The sequence below is a fragment of the Symphalangus syndactylus genome, chromosome 15 (assembly GCF_028878055.3).
Source record: "Symphalangus syndactylus isolate Jambi chromosome 15, NHGRI_mSymSyn1-v2.1_pri, whole genome shotgun sequence".
NCBI classification, from domain to species: Eukaryota; Metazoa; Chordata; class Mammalia; order Primates; family Hylobatidae; genus Symphalangus; species Symphalangus syndactylus.
In genome coordinates, this window is record NC_072437.2 from 22,652,836 (window position 1) to 22,669,270 (window position 16,435).

Here is a 16,435-nt window from a genome sequence, read left to right on the forward strand (position 1 = left end):
CCCAGCACTTTGGGAGGCCGAAGCGGATGACCACTTGAGCTTAGGAGTTCAAGACCAGCCTGGGCAACACTGTGAGACTCCCATCTCTACAAAAAATACAAAAATTAGCCAGGTGGTGCACACCTGTAGTCTCAGCTACTTGGGAGGCTGAAGTGGGAGGCTCACTTAAGCCTGGGAAGCAAAGATTGCAATGAGCTGAGATCACACCACTGTACTCAAGCCTGGGTGACAGAGTGAGACCCTATCTCAAAAATAAATAAGTAAAATTAAAATTTAAAAAAACCACAGCAGTTTCGCCTTGGTTTCCTCATGGTTCACTCACTCTGGGAGAAGCTAGCCACCACGTTGTAAGGTATTCAAGCACCCTGCCCTAAGGAGCTTATCAGGCTCCTTGGTAGCAGACCCCACAGTCCCAGTTGACTTTTTTTTTTTTTTTTTGAGACAGAGTTTCGCTCTTGTTGCCCAGGCTGGAGTACAATGGCATGATCTCAGCTCACCACAACCTCTGCCTCCCGGTTCAAGCCATTCTCCTGCCTCAGCCTCCCAAGTAGCTGGGATTACAGGCATGCGCCACCACTCCCAGCTAATTTTGTATTTTTATAGTAGAGATGGGGTTTCTCCATGTTGGTCAGGCTGGTCTCGAACTCCCAACCTCAGGTGATCTGCCCACCTTGGCCTCTCAAAGTGCTGGGATTACAGGCGTGAGCCATCACGCCCGGCCCCAGTTGACTTTTTCAAAAAATAGAGATGGGGTCTTGCTATGCTGCTGAGGCTGGGAACTCCTGGGCTCCAGCGATCCTCTCCCCTCAGCCTCCTGAGTAGCTGAGACTACAGGTATGTGCCACCACGCCCAGCTCCTAGCTGACATCTTTATCGCAAACCTCCATGCCAGAACTGTTCATTGAAGCCATTTCCAAAGTCCTAACCCACAGAAACTGCAAAAGATAATCAATCTCTATCGTTGTTTCAAGCCACTCAACTTTGGGGGTAATGTGTCATGCAGCGATAGATAACGAAGCCATGCCCTAATGCCTGCATTCTTCTCTCCACCTCCACGGGGCCTTGTAGTTGCTTCGGTAATTTTATTTTTGAATGATTATCCCTGTATATTCACATAGAGAACTAACAAAATAGTTACTGGAATTAAACCTACATGCCCCATCAGGTCTTTGAGATAAGCACCTACAGGACTGACATCTTATTTATTCCCGCTGGCACTGTTCCATTCTGGGCCTCGAGATTTTAGACACAAATTGCTCTTTCCAATCCACTCCTTCAAAACGCAGGCAGCCAACAAACCTCCTCCAGTCTTTCTCTGCCAGAGAGTCCAGGAAATTTAGTCACATCTTCAGGTAAGCCCTTCTTAAAGATGTTTTTCTCTGTATTTTTTTGGTTAAAAAAGTATATAACCATCATAAGATACCACTACACACCTATTAAAATGGCTAAAATAAAAAATACTGACCATACCAAGTGCTGGTAAGGATTTCACTTCTAGCTATTTTTCCATGAGAAATCAAACTTCATCCGTATCAAAACCTGTATGTGAGAGTTTATAGCAACTCTATTCATAATTGCTCCAAACTGGACACAAGTCAACTGTTCTTCAGTAAGTGAATGGATAAACACACTGTGGTACATCCATATGATGGAATACTAACCAGACAGCAAAAGTGAGTGAGCTATTGGAATCACAAAGACATTAGGCTGAATGAAAGAGGCCAGTCTCAAAAGGTTACAAACACTAAGATTCCATTTATATGACATACTGGAAAAGACCAGACTATAGTTAGTGACAGAGCAAAGACGGGTGGTTAGCAGGGACTGGGGGTGCAGCACAAGGGAATGTTCTAAATTGACAGAAATGTCCTATATCCTGACTGTGGAGTTGGTTACACAAATCTACGCATTAAAACTCAAAGAAGGACAGGCATGGTGGCTCGCACCTGTAATCCCAGCACTTTGAGAGGCTGAGGCAGGTGGATCACCTAAGGTCAGGAGTTGAAACCAGCCTGGCCAAAATGAAGAAAGCCCGTCTCTACTAAAAATACAAAAATTCACCAGGCGTGGTGACGGGCACCTGTAATTCCAGCTATTCGAGACGCTGAGGCAGGAGAATCACTTGAACCCAGGAGTCGGAGGTTGCAGTGAGCCAAGATTGCGCCACTGCACTCCAGCCTGAGCAACAAAGCAAGTGTCTGTCTCAAAATAAATATATATATATATTTTAAGGTTATTATTACATCACTTTTCTTCACAGATTCACTAACATGTTTGTCTCATTTAGAATATCTCTGGTTTCCCCATATCCTGATATTTCCAAACAGCTCACTCCACTTAGATCTATCTTGGCCCCTGCTAGCACCTGATGTTAGAGAACCAAAAACTCCAGTAAGACTACAAAGGAAGATCACAAACCCCTGATTAATAGGTTCCTCACAAAGTTCCTAACAATATTAAATGTGCAGATAGATGCTATTCTAGATTGACAGAAATGGCTGGCATTTCCATCATTTTTTTTTCTGAAGAAATGAAGCAATACTCTCAAGTATGTTCTGTGACCCAAACTGCCAAATGGTAGATTCCAAGCAGATGCCCTGCAAGGCCAGCTTAAAAGGAGGTGAAATTCACGTAGACTCAGTTGCATGACTTGCACACATTATCAAACATCTAAAGTCCTTATAAAGAGATCATCTCTAACAGTGATTTGATATGACTTTAAGTCACTTTCCACATAACAGGTAGAAATCAGTTTTCTCATAGATAATATTAAATAACAGATGAAAGATAAAATCTCCCAATTAATATATCAGTCATGATGCTTTAGATGGCAATAACCGAAAACCCCAACTCAAGTAGGACGAGAAAGTAAATTCACGTATTATCTGGTATCCTAAAACAGATTAGTATTTGGCCTGCTAAACTCCAGGTGCAGAAGATCTAAATGACTCAATGATGCATTTACGGACTCTGGTTCCACCTTTCAGCTCTGTCACCCTCTTGCCTGCTTCAGGTCTAGTAACAACATGGCTGCTGTGATTACAGGCATCACATCTAGTCTTTGGGTCTCCTTTTAAGAGCACACAAACATTCCCCAGAATCCTCTTCAAAGACCTCCCAGATGCTGGAGCCTTCTGGGAAAAATTTTGCTGAATGAGAAGCCTGTGCTGCTACGGACCTGGTAACAACATATGTGTGACAGTATGAAGCTTGGAGCTGCAACGTCCATTAGGCATAATGACTAATTAGGCTGCAGCAGTCTAATTAACCATGGCCAACAAGCCCAAGTGCACAAATCAATATGCCAAGGGGCAGCAGCGAAGGACAGAATGCGTCTGGGTCCTTGGTGATATTTGGGGCTGAGACATGAACTGGGAGCCCCTTTATTACTTGAAGCAACTCAGTATTTGATGGCTGAAACTGCTATTAGTCAGACATTCTGCCACTTGCAGATAAATGTACTCTTAAATGTCCCCTTGAGGTTTTAGGGAAAGAGCATTGATAATTTGTCCAACATCAAAGATGGAAGATATGGCCAGGCGCGGTGGCTCACACCTGCACTCCCAGCGCTTTGGGAAGCCAAGGCAGGCAGATCACCTGAAGTCAGGAGCTTCAGACCAACCTGGCCAACATGGTCTCTACTAAAAATACAAAAATTAGCCAGGCGTGGTGGCGTGCACCTGTAATCCCAGCTATGTGGGATGCTGAGGCAGGAGAATTGCTTGAACCCAGGAGGCGGAGGTTGCAGTGAACCAAGATCCCGCCACTGCACTCCAGCCTGGGTGACAGAGCGAGACCCCATCTCGAAAAAAAAAAAAAAAAAAGATGGAAGATATATAAGGGCAGGTTTGTCTGGCTTCAACACCTATACTCCAAATTCTTGTCACCTTTGATATCATCCTGTGCCTTCCTTATTCTAAAATGTCATAGAGAGTGTACATTTCACAAATTTTAGTTCAAATCAACCAGTGTTTATCATCGAGCTTCTATGGGCAAGAAAACCAAAAATTAGGGAAACATACTTCCTGACCTTACAATACTTGTTCTTTGGCCCAGAAACTAAGGAGAATACACTGATGAAAAGATACAATTACTACCAAAACAGAGAAACTAATGTCCCCCTCTCCAGATGGTTTACATTCCAAGACCCCCAGTGGATGCCTAAAAACCGCAGATGGCGCTGAACCCTACATACACTCTCTGTTCCCCTGTACTTACATACCTGTGGTAAACCTGAACATATGCATTAGGCACAGTAAGATTAACAATAACTAGTAATAAAACAGAGTGACAATACACTGTAATAAAAGTTACGTGAATGTGATCTCTCAAAATACCTTAATGCACTGTACTCACCTTCTCATAATGAAGAAGGGACAGAGTGGGACGCTACGAGATTTCATCGAGCTACTCATAACAGCACACCGTTTAAGACCTGTGAATTGTTGGCCGGGCGCGGTGGCTCACGCTTGTAATCCCAGCACTTTGGGAGGCCGAGGCGGGCGGATCACAAGGTCAGGAGATCGAGACCACGGTGAAACCCCGTCTCTACTAAAAATACAAAAAATTAGCCGGGCGTGGTGGCGGGCGCCTGTAGTCCCAGCTACGCGGAGAGGCTGAGGCAGGAGAATGGCGTGAACCCGGGAGGTGGAGCTTGCAGTGAGCAGAGATTGCGCCACTGCACTCCAGCCTGGGCGACAGAGCGAGACTCCGTCTCAAAAAAAAAAAAAAAAAAAAAAAAAAAAAAAAAAAAGACCTGTGAATTGTTTACTCAGACTGTGGTTGACCGTGGGTAACTGAAACTGCAGAAAGCAAGACTGCAGAGCTGTGTATCTGCCACACTAACCTCTTTTTAGAATGCTACAACTTGCTTTTGCCCAAGGCACTCATTTTTCATTCATTTCAAAAACATTTTTTCCCATAATCCTTCTGTGTGCCAAAGAACAAACACAACTCAATTTGGGACTTTAAAAATCTATTTATTTGATCATAATCTTAAACACTTATTTGCTTATATTTTCAAATTAAGCAGGCAGTTTTTTTCTTCATCTTTAGGTTTTTTCCAACTCAGTTTTAGTTAGATAAGAACAAAACTGTTCCATCACCATCCAGTAAATAGAGCCTGACCTCTTGAAAGGAGCAATATGCTCTTTTTCTCGTCTTACAGACAAGAAATGTGCTATTTTTCCAACACTGAATATATTTCCTGACGTTAAATAAGTTCAATAACTAGAACATGTAAAGTGTTTTCCTAATAACTTTTGCCTTTCAAAAGAGATTTAAAAAATGAAAAGGCAAAAATAGGTTGGGTGAAAATATTCATACTATATAGATCTTTACAAAGGATTTATACACAAAATACATGAAGAACTCCTAGAACTATAAGAAGACATTAAGAATGTGCAGTTTACTGTATATCAAGAATACTAAATATAAGCTATATAAAACAATCTAAACAAAACAATTAAAAACAGTAAAGATCTGCCAGGCACAGTGACTCACACCTGTAATCCCAGCACTTTGGGAAGCCGAGACAGGCAGATCAGTTGAGGTCAGGAGCTTGAGACCAGCTTGGCCAACATGGTGATTTGTATTCTCTACCGAAAATACAAAAAATAGCATGGGGCATGCCTATAATCTCAGCTACTCAGCAGGCTGAGGCAGAAGAATCACTCGAACCTGGGAGGCGGAGATTGCAGTGCGCCAAGATTGTGTCACTGCAACTCCAGTCTGGGTGACAAAGTGAGACTCCGTCTCAAAAAAGTAAATATTTGGCCGGGCGCGGTGGCTCAAGCCTGTAACCCCAGCACTTTGAGAGGCCAAGGCGGGCGGATCACAAGGTCAGGAGATCGAGACCATCCTGGCTAACATGGTGAAACCCCGTCTCTACTAAAAACAAAAAATTAGCCGGGCGTGGTGGCGGGCACCTGTAGTCCCAGCTACTCGGGAGGCTGAGGCAGAAGAATGGCGTAAACCCAGGAGGCTGAGCTTGCAGTGAGCCAAGATCGCGCCACTGCACTCCAGCCTGGGCAACAGAGCAAGACTCCATCTCAAAAAAAAAAAAAAAAAAAGTAAATATCTAACAGATACTCACAAAAACAGATATACAAATGGTCAATAAGTACATGAAAACGTTTCATTAGTTATCAGGAAAATATAAAACAAAACCACAGTGAGATATCGCTACATAGCCACTGGAATGGCTAAAAGGAAAGACTATTTCAAGTGTTGATCAAGACTGAAGTAACTAGAAGTCTCATACATCACTGGTGGGAATATAAAATGGTGCCAATGCTTTCTTACAAATAGCTTATTATAAAGTTATGTACACAGTTAAGAAAGACCTAGCAGGAAAAATAAAGACATATCTCTACACAAAGATTTGTTCACAAACGTTCACAGCAGCTGTATTCATGATAGCCAACACTGAAAACAACTTGAATGGCCAAAGGGGAGGGGATATGCAAGTCATAGCATATCCAGCCACTGAAATACTGCTGAGCAACAGAAAATTAATAAAGAGGATGGGAAAGACAGTAGCAAGGGAGCAGGGAAGAGGAGCAGAAGAGAGGGGGAGGAGAAGAAGGAAGAAGAGAGAGAGGAATAAAAGTAGAGACAGGCATGGTGGTTCATGCCTGTAATCCCAGCACTTTGGGAGGCCGAGGCAGGAGGTTCACTTGAGCCCAGCAGTTCAAGACTAGCCTGGGCAACATGGCAAAACCCCCATCTCTAGTAAAAACACAAAAAATCAGCCAGGTGTTGTGGTGCTTGCCTGTAGTCCCAGCTACTTGGGAGGCTGACGTGAGGGATCACTTGAGCCCAGGAAGTTGAGGCTGCAGTGAGCTGAGATCACGCCACTGCACTCCAGCCTGGGCAATGGGAGTGAGAACCTGACTCAAAAAAAAAGTACAAGAGAGAAGAAATACCTAGACATGTCATAGCCAGACTGCAGAACACCAAAGCATCTTAAAAGCAGCCAGAGAGAAAAGACAGACTACTTACAAATAATTAGACAGCAACAGCAATGGGACCAGAACACAGCTGATTAATAGAGGAACAATACAGAATTGCACACCCAGATAAATTTACCATTCAAGAACAAAGGTATCTAAGACATGCAAAAACTGGAGTTACCACCAACAGATGCTAACAGAATTTCTAAAAGATTTATCTCAGGAAGAAGGAAAATGTATCCCAGAAGCTTCAAAGTACAAAAAGGAATGGTGAGCATATTAAATTTACAGACAAGTACCATATAAAACAATTCTGTCAAATTTCGGGCAGGTTAAGAAATGAGAAGGCTATATAAAAGAACAGATGCCAAAATGCTAAGGCAGGAGTCAGTAACAGGTGGTAGGATTTCAAGTTTGTTTTACTTTCTTCATGCTTTTATTGTCTTGTGTTTTCTTCAAACAGTTTCACTTTTGTTGCCCAGGCTGGAGTACAATGGCCTAATCTCAGCTCACCACAACCTCCGCCTGCCTCAGCCTCCCGTGTAGCTGGAATTACAGTCATGCACCACCACGCCTGGCTAATTTTGTATTTTTAGGAGAGACGGGGTTTATCCATGTTGGTCAGGCTGGTCTTGAGCTCCCGACCTCAGATGATCCGCCCGCCTTGGCCTCCCAAAGTGCTGGGGTTACAGGCGTGAGCCACCGCACCTTACTGTCTTTTTTTTAAAAGGAACCTCTGTCTTTTTAAAATCTGACTCAGCTTTAAGGATTAAATTGCTAAATTAGAATGAAATGAAAACAAAATCAAATATCAAACTGCCAGAACTGCAATCTATCAATTCTAATAACAAGTTTCCTTTAAAAACCCTAAAGACTAATTTGAAGGGATGGTAAAAACTGGATTTATTATTCATTCAACAAGGATTTACCAGACTAGGCAATATAGTGGTGAGACTCTCTAAGAAAAATTTTTTAAAGAAAAAATTAGCTGGGTGTGATGGCATGCGTCCGTAGTCACAGCTACTCGGGAGACCGAGATGGAAGGATTCCTTGAGCCGAAGAGGTAAAGGCGGCAGTGAGCCATGATCCCCATTGCACTCCAGCCTGGGTGACAGAGACCCTTTTTAAAAAAGAAAACAGAACACAAGGATTTACCAAGGCTTTGCTATATTCAGATACTATACTAGATCCTGAATGAACAAGAACAAAAACTGAAAGTCATCATAATACTGGATTTTTAAGTCTTCTAATTGACAATAAATTTATGCAAAGCATTTCGTCAAAAGTCTGCACATAAAGTGAAGTTACTCTTGTGGTCAGAGGTTATTATCGTAATTGACAGTTAAAGGCAGTCTAGTGTGGCCTGAGGCTCTTTTTTTAAAATGTATGAACAAGTATGACAGTTTTACATATGAAATTCATTCAGTGTAAATGATGAATTCCCACATTAATTGCAAGTCTTGAAGTTTGTCCATAATTTCCATCCCACATTAAACTAAGAAAACTTACAATCTGAGTTAATAGTTTGCAGGCAGCACTGAGCATGCCTCAGTTTCAGTCTCGCTGGATTAGTATCAAAATCTTCGAGCATGATATTTTAGTAATGTATCAATTATCCACTTTTGCTCAAAGTATCCACTTGGCCAAACATTTTTAACTAATTCAAACCAGGGCAAGGGCATCCTATAAAAAGTTTCGCCAGTTTTAAATATACGTTTTCTGGGGGCTTCTTGATTAAAAACAAAGGCTGCATTTGGCAGAACAGACTGGAGAAATCAGCATTTCAAATAATTTGAATGAAAACCGTTTGGCTCTGATCTTCCTGGACATGTGGAAGTGGTTAAGGAGGTAACAGCCTACCTAAGTCGCCATGAGTGAAACGGAGAGAAAGGACTGCGACCCAGTACCACCACAGAATAAACTCTGACACTAAAAGGCAAGAAAATAAGTTGATCCGCTGCTTCCCACTCAATAGCCAGCTTGGGGAGGCTCCTTTCAATCAAAAGCACCAAACAATAGGAGAGACTGCCACAAGAGCCTAAAACCCCACACCCTCCCCTCCCAGGCAAATGGTAACCAATACAGGGAATGCCTGTACTTCCAAGGTAGAAAGACTCTAGCACCTGCATTACAGGATTATACCTGCCCCTCCTATCTGTAGCACCTTCAGCTGGTGAGGAAAGTGCATTTCTCAAAAACACTAAGCAGTTATCTGCAATAAGCAAGGCCAGTTACAAAGGGCTTCTTTAAAATGTCCAGTCCACCATGCTATCAAAACATCAGGCAAGGCCAGGCTCCGTGACTCACGCCTGTATCCCAGCACTTTGAGAGGCCGAGGCGGGCAAATCACCTGAGGTCAGGAGTTCAAGATCAGCCTGACCAACATGGAGAAACCCCGTCTCTACTAAAAATAGAAAATTAGTTGGGCATGGCGGCAAATGCCTGTAATCCCAGCTACTGGGGAGGCTGAGGCAGGAGAATCGCTTGAACCTGGGAGGCAGAGGTTGCAGTGAGCCGAGATTGCGCCATTGCACTCCAGCCTGGGAAACAAGAGCAAAACTCCATCTCAAAAAAAAAAAAAAAAAAAAAAATCACGCAAGTACAGTACTTACAGATCCATAGAGTTTCTCTTATCCTCTGGGAAAATCACAATGCCATTTTTCCTAAGCATATTCTGCCTGCAGAAACCAGCCTTTTATCCTTTCTCTAGTATTCTCTAATCCCCTCCAGGATGAAAAGAGTTGTGACATCCTCCTCATAAATATATACAATTTTCCAAATGAATTAAGCTCTTAGGTGTTCAATAAATTAAATGAGCATAAGCTTCACTGTTTAAAAAAACTAACCCTTTCAATGCTATCATTTGTATCTTTAACCAAAAAAAAACAAAACAAAACGAAACAATTTCCTTGGGCAGTTCCTTTTTTCTCTTTTTCTTTTTTTTCCTTTTTTGAGACAAAGTCTCACTCTGTTGCCCAGGCTGGAGTGCAGTGGCCCGATCTCAACTCACTACACCCTCCGCCTCCTGGGTTCAGGCGATTCTCCTGCCTCAGCCTCCTGAGCAGCTGGGATTACAGGCACCTGCTACCACGCCTGGCTAATTTTTGTATTTTTAGTAGGGACAGGGTTTCACCATATTAGCCAGGCTGGGAAATCCTGATCTCAAGTGATTCGCCTCAGTGTCCCAAAGTGCTGGGATTACAGGTGTGAGCCACCATGCCCAGCCCCCTTGGACAGTTTCTTTAATGAAAAGTGAAACAAAAACATTCCTCCAGGTTCCCTGCAAACTCAGGATAATTCTGAGGTGAATGCAATAACCCAGTAAGAAACTTGTCCAGGATAATTATTTTAAGAACTTCTTTGATAAGTCTGGCTACAGAGTAAAGTTAGCATTCTATTATGAACCAAGGAATAAATCCATCCCTGTATCAAAGAAAGAGAATATCAATGTAAAAGGGGGCATTACAAACCAAACTTCAAAAGGATTCCCACAGCGACAGAACTTCTCAATGAAACACCACACCCCAAATAACGGGGGGCGGGGTAGGTGCACCACAGAATCCCTGCCCCTAGGAGGCACAGCTACCTCCACACCAAGTATTTCTAGTTTCCCATTCACATAAAAGAAACAAGTAAGAGATTCTGGGAGGCGCTGGGCTGGGAAGGCATCTACTCACTGTCTCCACCAACAATTCCCTCAGTAAAGCAGTCATTGCCCAATAATGCTTCTATTTATTTTACCCAGAAGCAGATCTATTAGCCAGACATTCTAAAAACACAAACGCTTCGTTGTGCTTGGAGAGACTCCAATATTGATGCCTTGCTGCAGAACGATGCTGCAGGAATATAAAGTGAGCCATGTGCTAGTTGTACCCACTGTCATAAACTGTCACATCCTGGAGACCAACCCATCCGAAAGACTGAGAATAAACTCCCTACAAGAACACTGGAAGGAGGGAGAAAGCCAAAGATAGGATGAATCAGGGCCCTACTAAAGTCTCCGGAACAACGAAGCCAATTTTTAAGGCAACTCTCCCCAAAGCTTTCAGGACCAGAAAGATATTTCTTTATCCTCCCCTTGTTCAGACTGAATAAGAAAAGCAAGACAATGCTGGAGGATGTTCTGAAATGGGCTCCGCAAGTCACCACGTGCAAAGCACATTAAACAGAATCCAGTGCTAGGCCAGGGTTTGGCTCAGAAGATGCTGCCTACTGGAAGGAGAGGGGCCACCGGGGGTTTCCACGCAGAGACCAGGGCTGGGCGGTCAAACCTGGTAAACTGACAAGGAGAACGGCCTTAACAACAATAAAATGAAACGGCCAGAGGCCACCGGTACTCCCCAGGGCTGGGAGAGACAGGGAGGCCGAGGCTGCTAAACTGTTCCAGATGAGAAGCAGGCTCTCCCACGTCTCCACGAGCTGATCAGATACCAGGGCCTCGCTTCTTTGTGAGCCTCAGCTCCCTCCTTTCTGGGGAACCCTACTCGATCCCCAACAGCCGCTGGTCTCCAGCTGCCACAAACGCGATCCAGACTCATTACAGGGAACTCATATTTCCCCCCTCAAATAAAACACACACACACACACACACACACACACACACACAGTCTCCGGGTTCCAGCCGGATCACACAGCTAAAGTTTCCGGAACTTGAATCGTAAAACCACAATCAGAAGTTGTTTGGAAATGCTCGCCGCAAAACAAACTGTCCTTTGCTTTAAAAAATAAAAAATAAAATAAAAAAACTTTGCCCTGTATAAAGGCAGACAGTAAAGACAGACACAAATCTAACTTGGGCAGAGGGTGTGTTCCTCTTTGTCACCCGCCGGGAACCTCGCGCCGCGAGTGGGCGAGCGGCGGGCACCCGGCGGCGCGGTGGCATCCGCGCCAGCGGCCACCTCACCGGCCCGCAACCGGCCTCAGGGGGCCGAGATTGCGGCCCGAGGTCCGGAAGCGGCGTCCGGCGCTGTCAGCGGGCGAGTAGGACGGAAGGAAGCGGGGGAAGGGCGCCGGGGGTCGGTGGGGAGAGCGGGGACCGGCGCAGAGCCCCGCAGCCCGCGGTCGGCGGAGGTGAGGGGAGAGGGGCGCAGCGGGCAGCGCGGAGCTCCGAGGCCCCCAAGCTCCTGCGATGGTGGCCGGGGCTGCCCGGGCCCGGCCCGCCGCCCGACTGCGCGAGGCAGGACCTCGGGGACCACGCGCCCACCTTCGCCCGCAGCCCCGGCCGTGCGCTGCGGCAGCCTGGACTCGCACAAGTTGCCGCCCGCGACCCGGACCCTGCCGGCCCCCGCCCTCCCGCCGCGGTCATTGTTCACCGCGCGCCTCCTACCTCCACAGCGCCGGCGGCTGCGGCGGCTCCCTCTCCCGGCTCGGGCTCCGGGATCAGCGGCTCCCAAGCCCCCGGCGGCCGAGGGCGCGGCGGCGCCGGCTATTAATACACGCGGGCGGCGGCGGCGGCGCGGGCGCGAGCGCGCGAGCGGGGCTGGCGGTGGCCGGCTGAGGTCCGAGCCATCAAAGGTGGCGCGGGGCGGAGGGGAGGGCGGAGCAGGCGGGGTGGGTGGGGAGCGGGCTCCGGGTCGCCATGGCCGCCTCGACGCCGGGGCCAGCGCCACTGGCGCAGGGAGGAGCGGCGCAAAGCGGGAGGCGGCCGCGTCCCCGCCCCGCGCCCCAGCCGAGCGCCCGCACCGCTGCGCCCGCGCCTGAGCCGCCGCCTCTGAGGCCGGCGAGCGGGAAGTGCGGTGGCCACCGCCCCTCCCCGGGTCTGGGCCGGCCCCTCGGCGGGGGGAGGCGGGCGCCGCGCAGCTCTAGCAGCGGGGACGCGGGAGAGCCACAGCCCCCTCCAGCGTCCGGGCCCGCGCCCTGCGCCCGCCCCGCTCTGCCCGGGCAGGTGCGCCCAGGGGCCTCCCGAGCCCAGCGCGCCGCCGGGGATCTGCGCCTCTCTTGGGCTTCCGGCCAGGGCCGGGCTGCGCGCGGCGCTAAAGAAACGGGCGCGAGGAGCATCACCGGCGAGACGCGAATCCGGCCGCTGTGGCGAAAAACGAACCGGGGAGAGCGGGAGACGTGTGCACGGCGAAGCCGGGAGCGGCAGGCGGGCGGTCAGGGGCTCGGACTCTGCAGGTCGCTTTTTGAGGTCCTGCCTGGGGCTGCTTCGCCTGCGACGTCGCGCGGGGAGGACCGTCTTAAGGGACCCACCGAGCCCTCCCCTCCCCCGGAGCCACAGGCACGGGCTTCCGGCACCACCCCGGGCTGCGCGGGACTTAAGCTTGGGGGAGCGGCGGCCACCCCGCGCCGGCCCACGTCCTGGCGCAGCGCCCTCCGCCCGAGCGAATTCCATGACATTTCCCGCCCGCCCAGCCTCGGGGGACAGTGCCCTTGGGGAATGGCGTGGGGGAGGTTAGGGGTGGCTTGCGATGCTTGAGTGCCTTCGGGGTTTCGGGAACTCTACGGACCGGGGAGCAAGATTCAGGACCCAGGAGGCAGCGATCTAGGGGCACAGTCACCGTCCCCACCCAGCAGCTGCCGCGTTACCTTCTCTACCCCCTTCTGAGCCTCCAGTCCCTCTTTCTAAGCGTGGCGGGAAGAGGCCTAGGGCGCAGCAAGTGACGCCCTGCCAGACCTGGGGCTAGCGGATTCCGGCCTTTGGAGGCCACTGGCTCAGAACCCTGGGACTTTTGCGTCTTACAGGAGTTCCCTGACCTCAGACCGAGAGGGCAATTTCACGGGAGAGGCCTCAAGTGAACTCACAGCTGGACAGGAGCTGGGCAGAAGTGGAGTGTAGGGACCCTGATAGAAGGGCGGGTTGAGACAGGAACAGGGGTCTTGGAAGTAGGGGGTGCTTGTGGGCAGCTCCTAGGGAGGAACAGAGATGTAATACTTGCAGATTTGGTGGTCTGTGGTTGAAGAGAAGAAATGGTGGGTTTGAGGCTTTGCTCCGTCAGCCCAACCGCTGTGTGTCACAGATCAGATTTTTTTCTGCTCGTGATTCTCTAAGTGTGGTTCTCAGACCACGACCACCACCAGCAGCCCCTGGAAACGTCAAGAAATGAACATTCTTGGGCCGCATCCCCGACCTACCTAATGAAACCTTAGCAAGCATCTGAATCGCCTGCAGGGCTAAAGGACTGTCAGGCTCCATCCCCAGAGCTGCCGATTCAGTAGGTTTGGGGTGGGGCCTGAGAGTTTGCATTTCTAACAAATTCCCAGATAGTGATGTTGCTCTGGTCCTGGGATCACACTTGGAGGATCACGGTGTTAGGACAGTGGGTCTCAAACTCATGGAATCATCTGCAATTAAAAAACAACACCCTGGTTGCACCCCAGCCAAATATATAAAGATTCTAACCCAGGCATCAGCATCAGTAAAGTTCCGCGGGTGATTCCAATGTGTAGCCAGGTTTGAGAACAGTTGCTGTAGGCTGCTTTTTAAACTCTAATGTATACCTGAATCACCAGGGAATCTTGTTGCAATGCAGATTCTGATTCAGTAAGTCCGAGACTGTTTCTAACAAGCTCTCAGGTGTTACTTGCTAGTCCAAGGACTACACTTAGTAGCAAAGTGCTGTGTCATACCTCCCAACTAAAAGGAAAAAATTAGGCCTGGCGCAGTGGCTCACTCCTGTAATCCCAATACTTTGGGAGGCTGAGGCAGGCGGATCTCCTGAGGTCAGGAATTCGTAAACCAGCCTGGCCAACATGGGGAAACCTCATCTCTACTGAAAATACAGAAATTAGCTGGGCGTGGTGGTGCGCGCCTGTGGTTCCAGCTACTCGGGAGGCTGAGGCATGAGAATTGCTTGAACCTGGGAGGCAGAGGTTGCAGTGAGCCGAGATCATGCCATTGCACTCCAGCCTGGGCAACAAAGTGAGACTCCATCTCAAAAAAAATCATAAAAATAATAAAAGCAAAAAATCATAGCACAGAAAATTAGAAAAGTGACATTTTCCCAGTCACCCTCTTTGCAAGACCGACATTTTCTACATGTTACAGCATTTCTTTCATAGTCTTTGTATGTCTAGAATTAGATTTAGTTGTGATCTTAAAACTTTATGATCATAACACATAATATATTGATCATATTAATCAATATGATAATACATAATATCCCATGCTGTCTTATCTCAACATTATCAACATTTGTGAAGGTGGCTTTTAAAGGAGCCAATCTGAGGTTTGCAGGCTGAGGGGCAGGAGCCCATGGGGAGAGAGTTAATGGGGGAAAAGAGAGGGGAGAAGGGACAGTTCTGGGAATCTAGTTAGAGAGGCTATAAAGCGGTGGGGTCACACTAGAGAACTTCCTACGTTTCCTTCCAGCTCTCACCAACATTCTGCAGTTGGTACCTAACCTAATAGAAAGTACTGTTTCTTTTAAGAGAGAGTCTTGGCCGGGCGCTGTGGCTCAAGCCTGTAATCCCAGCACTTTGGGAGGCCGAGGCAGGCAGATCACGAGGTCAGGATATCAAGACCATCCTGGCTAACACAGTGAAACCCCATCTCTACTAAAAATACAAAAAATTAGCCGGGTGTGGTGGCTGGCACCTGTAGTCCTATCTACTCGGAAGGCTGAGGCAGGAGAATGGCATGAACCTGGGAGGCGGAGCGTGCAGTGAGCCGAGATCATGCCACTGCATTCCATCCTGGGCGACAGAGCGAGACTCCGTCTCAAGAAAGGAAAAAAAAAAAAAGAGTCTTGCTCTGTTGCCCAGGCTGGAGTGCAGTGGCACAAACATAGCTCACTGCAGCTTCGAACTCCTAGGCTCAAGTGATCCCCCTGCCTTGGCCTTCCAAAGTTCTGGGATTACAGGCATAAGGCCATCGTGCCTGGCCAGAAAGCACTTTTTAAATTCCTCTCCCTGAAAAGCCAGGGGTACCTGGCCTCAAAAATCCTGAACCTGGAAAATCAACTTCCGAAAAACTTACGTGTTTTCTTGTCATTGTGTGTCATTTATGCTTAACTTTCAGAATATAAAAATGCATAATCCCCCTAGATCCCCCTTTTATCCCAAGCTGTGGCATGGGTTATTTAGAAATCTTTCTGGATTAAGGAATCACCCTGTGCTTAACAATTCCTCTTATTAATTTTAACTGTTTTACTGTAAAACGTGTGTACGTGTCAAGATAAAATTAAGCAGTATAGAAGAGTATGAAGTGAAACCTAGAAGGAACCCTTCCTGCATCCCTAATCTCGCTTCTTAGAAATAATTTTCCCAACAGTTTTTACAGTCTTTCAGAAATTTTCTGCTCATATACAAAAGTGTGTGGGGGCATGCAAATCTTTCATATTAAGAGATCACATGTCACAGTGAAACACCACTTTTTATTCCATGGTTACCTCCCCTTCAACATATCACCTTTCGGGGAATCTGAGTTTAGGGTGATGATGCTCTCTGGACAGACAGCATGCACTGACAGTAACTGAGGCAGCCTGTATTAAAACCCAAGGCGGAAAGAGATCTGCTTATAGCATTTGTGGTGGGCTCATTCTGTG

General features: G+C 47.4%; 1 protein-coding gene across 6 annotated transcripts in view; it reads right to left on the bottom strand.

The window, feature by feature from the left end:
• FARP1 (FERM, ARH/RhoGEF and pleckstrin domain protein 1) overlaps positions 1-13,496 on the bottom strand; it is a 317,789-nt gene extending 304,293 nt beyond the window's left edge. For 2 of the 6 annotated variants that reach the window (XM_063618951.1, XM_063618948.1), the window contains exon 1: positions 12,994-13,160. The gene's annotated coding sequence lies outside the window, so the exon portion shown is untranslated. Of the gene's footprint in view, positions 1-12,279; positions 12,697-12,993; positions 13,161-13,478 lie in introns of those variants that run through there. The other 4 variants (XM_063618950.1, XM_055245247.2, XM_063618946.1 and 1 more) reach the window with 4 other exon arrangements.
• Positions 13,497-16,435: the final 2,939 nt, after the last annotated feature.